Genomic DNA, 6,568 nt, shown 5'->3' on the forward strand with positions numbered 1-6,568 from the left:
GATAACTTTATTTATTTATTTATTTATTTATTTACAGAACACTGCTAAACTCTTGCTTCTGATGGTACTAGGGATTGAACCTGGTGCCTTAAGCATGAGTGTCTTTTTGCATAACCACTATGATATCTTCCCCAGCCTTTTTTATTATTATTTTAATGAGAATTCAGGATCTCCTACACACATGCCACCTGTAGACCCTAACTTGACTCCTCCTCACTAGCAGGCCTGTGCAGGATTTATAACAACTTCAAGTACATCTCCACTGCCATAGTCTTTAGTACCCTGAGTGCCATGTAAGGTACAGCAATAGTAGCACAGGCACCAAAGCCATGCTCATCATTCTGCTAGTGCTAATCCTGAGCTCTGTCACTCCAGTGCTTGTGGTCAGCATTGCAGCCACCATGGCTTTGTGGTCCTCCCTACCAATTCCCTAGGTGATTGCACCACCCTCTACAGGAGTTTTCTGCAACTGGTTGTGACATCATAAATTTAAAGCTAAGTGCATTGACAGAAGGTTTTACCATTGGCATTGAGGGATATAGGCCAGGAAAGGGGGAGGAATTTCTGTGTGAGGGACATTGCTCAGCAGGCCCAGCTATTCATGGACATGATCTAGATCCTTATCTTCTCCAAAATGTTGAGCCTCTATGACTCAGGACTACACTCTTCCTCTGTACAAATAGTCTCTCTCCTGGGACTTGCCAGCCATAGAAGGTAGAGAGCATTCCTAATCTTTTAAACTACTATAAATCACTAATTAATAAAACAAAATTGAATGCCAACCCCTCCACATTTCACAACAACCTGATACACAAGGGAAATTGCCTACCCCAACCTTGGCCAATCTGGGCCCACAAGGCAGTGTGCTGCACATGCCATGTCCTGACACCTAGCTGCATCCAATAAAGCTTTCAGATGTGACTGAAAAACATAATAATGTGTGGGTTTAGGAATTCTGTGAAACTGATTCATATTTTATACATCAATTCAATGTCAGGATACATGTATGTACTCAGCCTGTAGACAATGCCTAAGACACTGTGACTGAGAATCTTGTAGTTATATAATCTGCCTTCCCAAGAAAGGTTCCCATCAAGAGTATGACGAAACTTCTCAATCTCTGATAAACCGCCCACCTTCTCATAACCCCTTCACTAAGTCTATCAATGAACACTCTGGTTGCAAGCAGCAGTGTCAGTATAAGGAAATATATCAAAAGGCCACTGAGAACTCAGAAGATCAAAAGGAACCAAAAAAACACTCAAGATGTTAGAAAGAAAAAGGTACATGAATACTACTCTGTAATAAACAATAATATATGATATTGTGTCCTGTGAGACAAAATGGATGTAACTGGAGGTGATTATACTTAGCAAAATATAGAAATGAAAGACAACTATCAGATGGTTTCACTCAAATGTGGAATCTAGAGATCTGATTCATATGAACTTGCCAAAAAAGAAAGAAAGAAAAATCTCCAAAACAGGAGCAAGCAAATTGTTTGTAAGACTTGTAAGAAAAAGAACTACGGTGATTATCTTTGGGGAGGGTGGTAGTACAGAACTTTGATGGTGCTGGTGGTATAGAACTATACATTGTAATCTTGTAACATACTATTAATAACAAAAAAAAAAAGATTTTTTTAAAGAAAGCAGAAGGTACAGAAACAGGCTCCAACTCAGGAATCAGTTTTCTTATTTTAAGATTCAATGCCAATAAATGGGTTTCTCCGTAGCCCACCTCTACTTAGTAAAGGTGAGATCCCTGAGATAATTTCAGAAAAGGAAAAAAGAGAGCAGTCTATGGTGCTTCATACTGGCAGTCAGAAGGAAGAAGCAATCTGCAGAAACAATACACCCTTCAGGTGGCTTAGATATGAATATATATATATATGTCAATCAGGAGTGTGGGGGTCAATTATTTTGCTATTAAAGGTGCCATCACTTTTTTTTTCTTTTTTGGTTATTCTGGAAGCATTCACTTGGATTTTTTCCCTGCTTTGGTTTTCTTTATGTTTCCATAATCTTTCGACTCCTGGGTGGTCTGGTTTCCGACAGGCAGCAGAGTCAGCTAGTTCTCACAGAGTCCATATGCTCATGGAGGAAATGTGTCCTGAGCCGATGTCACCCCACCCATGGAAAGGAAGTGACAGCTACAGAAGGTAAAGAAATGTACAGGTTGTATCCATAAGGATGATTTTGGTTATTAGAAACAGAAAACCCAATTCAAACAGTCATAAACAATATAGATAACTTATTGGCTCACAATTTTTTTATAAGTCTTTCAGGAAAGGCTTGATCCAGTAGCTTAACAGTGCCAACAAGAACACAAGATTTTTCTGTCACTCAACTTGCCATTTTCAAGAGTGGATACTTGACAGTCCTAAAACACCTGCCAGCAGTTTTGCCTCATTCAGTCTCAAGAGGGTATCATAAAAGCATGTTTGTCCCAGCACAAGTTCTGAAGTTCACTTTAATGTGACATATCTGAGTAATTTGCCCAACCTAGAAAAAAAATCACTAAGTTAGAGAACTGCAATATACTTATTAACTTAACCCTACTTTGCCTGGCACCAAAAGTGCAGGCAGTCTCCCGGGAATAACATGGCTCCCCCAAGCAAAAGCAAGATTAGCTGGGAAGTGGGGAGGGAGGAAAAGAGTGGCCGAGGTACCCTGGGAAAGCCAATCACACACAGGCCCTTTGCATTGGGCAGACACATACATGGAAACTAACTGAGTAACTATCTTAACTACAGCTCCCATTGTGGACTATACTAAGCCTTTCACATGCATGAGTTATATGCCTTAATGGAACATTACAAAATGGAACATCACAATACCATAGGAACTTGTCCTTTAACCCTATTTTGTGGAGAAATAATAGGTTAAGTGAAGCAACTTGAAGCACCATAGCTGTTATGAGTCAGAGCCAGGCTATGACCCTAGGTCTATCCAGTCCTAAAATCTGTTTTTCTAACCTAAATTCCATTCTGCCTCTCAATCACAAAGTACTGCTAGAGATAGCAAGGAAGGGAGCATGTTTATGCAACCTACCTTAACTGAGCACTCACTATCTGTCAGACAGCCTGCCAGGCTCTGAATATTCAGAGGTCACTGAGGTATAATGGTGTCCTTCTATGAGGTCTGTGGCCTAGAAAGGAAGTACAAACACAGTTATAATGTTGTAAAAACACAGTTATAATGGCAATGTAATGGGAAATAGTAATCCACATACATTATCTTGTTGAGTTCTTGTTGCACTCTTGGGGGAGATGACCATAGGTCTTTTGGATCCCAGAGTTTACTTGGCTGTGAGGTTAAGTCACTCCAGGTCACTTGGCTGGCAGAACAACTCTACCTGGTCTCATTCTGTGGAAGCTGAAAGGTCATTCTGACTTGTTAGCTCAGGTAGCCATGAAAGTTAGTGCCACTGAGAATTCAAGGCCTCAAGGAGGGCAGACACAGAAAGAGGCTGGGTTGAGCAGAGAAGATTTCCTGGACAAGAGCAAGTTCTGATGAGCTATGACAAGTGAAGACACAAATTCAAAGTACTCAGGCTAGTTTAAAAACCACCCCCCATCCTTAAAATTTGTCTTTATACTATTAGCACCTCTGGGAATTCCTGTCCTAGAATCCCAAAGAAATTCTGTTTGACTCTCTCAGTATTACCCCCAGGTTAATGTACTAGACTTTGACTTTTTTTATTTTTATTTATAAAATGGAAACATTGACAAGACCGTAGGATAAGAGGGGTACAATTCCACACGATTCCTACAACCAGAACTCTGTATCCCATCCCATCCCCTGATAGCTTTCCTATTCTTTAACCTTCTGGGAGTATGGACCCAGGGTCATTATGGGGTGCAGAAGGTGGAAGGTCTGGCTTCTGTAATTGCTTCCCCAATGAACATCAGTGTAGACAGGTCAATCCATACTCCCAGCCTATCTCTCTCTTTCCCTAGTAGGGCAGAGCTCTGGGGACTTTTAATAGCCAAAGTGGGTGGCTCCTACATGGAGTCAAGACTTCATCTCAGCCTAACTCAGATCCTGGCTGATTTTTATTTATTGGATGACAAATAAACTGGTAAGTAGGCAGCTAATAATAAATAACCAGAAAGGAGTAATAATTATTAAGAGATGTGATGCCTTCTCTCCCTCCCATCACACAAATGTTACCAGCTTGACTAGAACTAAAGTGCCTCTGGTATCCTCTTTCCTGGTGAGGAGATAACTCAGCCAATTGGATCCAGAATTTTAAATTTTTGTTCAGTTTAAATTTTGAATAAAGACAGAGAGAAATTGAGGAAGTAAGAGGGAGTATGAGAGAGAGAAAAAAGAGACCTGCATCACTGCTGCACTGCTCATGAAACTCCCCCTCTCCCCTACAGGTAGGGGAAGTCCATCTTCTCTAACAGCAGGCTCCTCACTAGCCCTCCACCTCATGTCTTCCACCTTGCTGTCAGAACCTGAGGTCTCAGTTTCACTCCTTCATTTCTCAGAATATTCTGGAGCTTACCCGTCACCCCAGGTGCATACCCAAGTATCCCAGGACACTGTTTACCCTCTGGTCTTTGAAATCACTGCTGCCCTCTGACCACAGCCTAACCAGACAAGCAAAGGTGTTTCCTGTTACAGACTGGCATTGTCAGGATGGACTCCTACTGCTCCCTGTCCACCTCAGTTTCCCACAACCACAGCAAGCCACCCCATTCACCCTCTGGTCAGTTTGGGGGTCAACAAGAACAGGAGTCAGAACTCACCTGTTTCTGTCTCCCCAGCCACATTGCCCAAGGCATCAGCAAACACTAAGCAGAAAGTGGAAGAGCCCCAGAATCCTGGAGTCAGAGGTATCTAGATGTAATCTTCCTCTCCAGTACCAGCTCTGTGGGCCCAAGCAAAGCACCGCATCTCTTCCTGGAGCCTCAGCTTCTCTACATGTTGCATGAGGGTATTAACTGTAACCATCTCTTGGGATGTTATGACAATGACAATATCACACAAAAAAAGCATAGGGCATGACTGATTATTAGACACTGACTAATTAGAAGAACACTGGTCCTAGAGTGTAGTCTTCTTCTAAGGAGACACTGAGAGCCCTAAACACTACTGAGGGAAAACTTGAGGCTCTCTTATTTACAGAAAGGTTTTTGAGGGCCCTACCTTTTCCTGACTGAAATCTCAGGCCTAGCCTTTTGCTGGAGGAATACTGAGGATTTAGTCATTTCCTGAGGGAGCACTGAAAACTCATATTACCTGACAGTATACTGGGGATGCATTGCTCCTGAAGGGACATGGAGAGCTCACCTCACCTAAGGGGACACTAAGGACTCACTCTCCTAAGGAGAGATTGGGGACCCACCTGTCCTGAGAGGACACTGAGAACTCACTTTAGCAGACACTGAATGCTCATCTCTCCTGAGGGAACATTGAGGGTTCACCTATCCTTAGGTTTGAGTCCTACTTTTAGGGATAACTACCTGGTTGGAAGGAAACCAAAGAATCTGAGCTGACAATGAAGTTTCATTTCCATCTCCCTTCTATTAACTTGACCAGTGTTTATTTAGAAAGCCCTAGAAGGTCCAAACAAGGTGGGGATATAGTCAACCTCTCAAGTTGACCCTAGACTCTGCTGATTCTCTAGTGACCTTGTCCTCCCATGTAACTGGGACCTGCCCTTGACTTCTCTGGGACATTATAGAACCCCTTCCCTGTCATCCTGTCATCAGTCTAGGAAAAAAGCTCTCATTCATGTATGTCTCCACCCAATTCCACCAGTTTTGCTACATACTAAAAAATGGAACCCCAACCTACAAGCACAGACTTTAAACTACAGGAGAACTGTGTCACTATAAGGGAAAGATCTGCTACCTCCTAAAATATGCCACTGACAACTTTATAACTTTAGTTATGCTAACTTTATAAGAGAATGGAGATTTCCCTTGAGAACAAAGCCTCTCCTGGTCTGTGGAAAGGGTAGAACTTAAGTCTGCATGTCTCTGCTTTTAGCAAGTCTCCTTCCTAGCTCAGCCTCCTCTTCTTTCTAGAGAAGGCAGCATGCATCACCATACCTCTAATTCATGCTTCCTTTCTTCCAAAATCCTCTGCATTTAGGGAGCCTTTAAGAGCACCCCTAGGGCCCCAAGGTAAGTTACTCAGATTTTCTGGGCCTCTCTTGTGTGTGAAAGAGCTATGCAGGTTATTAATTAAATTCTCTTCACTTTTTCTCCTATTGGCCTGCCTCATGCTTGTTTGATGATTTACTCCTCTCTGAAGACTTCAGAGGGTGAAAGATACTTTATATCCACCCTCACATGGCTTGGGGAGAATCACCTGGCCTCTCTGAGCTTCACAAAGCAAGGAGAACATTGTCTAGCTCCCTGGACACTGTGGGATTAAACATGAAAATTTACGGAAGCTCTGGACATAGCAGTAGGCCCTAAAGAAACAATGACCATATATGACAAGGAAGTAACAATGCACCCTCACCCTCCCTTGCTTGCTAAGGAAGGTGCTGACTAAAGTAGCAATGCCCTTATGGGGAGAAGCAAGGAGAGTGTGAGCCAGGCACC

General features: G+C 42.5%; 1 long non-coding RNA gene across 1 annotated transcript; it reads right to left on the reverse strand.

Moving 5' to 3' along the window:
* Positions 1-1,160: 1,160 nt before the first annotated feature.
* LOC132542730 (uncharacterized) lies at positions 1,161-4,030 on the reverse strand. The gene is made up of 3 exons (XR_009553705.1): positions 3,235-4,030; positions 3,054-3,150; positions 1,161-2,504 (listed from the first exon to the last, which is right to left on the reverse strand). It is a non-coding gene; the product is annotated as an uncharacterized LOC132542730 (long non-coding RNA).
* Positions 4,031-6,568: the final 2,538 nt, after the last annotated feature.

Source organism: Erinaceus europaeus, chromosome 13, assembly GCF_950295315.1.
Source record: "Erinaceus europaeus chromosome 13, mEriEur2.1, whole genome shotgun sequence".
Lineage (NCBI taxonomy): Eukaryota > Metazoa > Chordata > Mammalia > Eulipotyphla > Erinaceidae > Erinaceus > Erinaceus europaeus.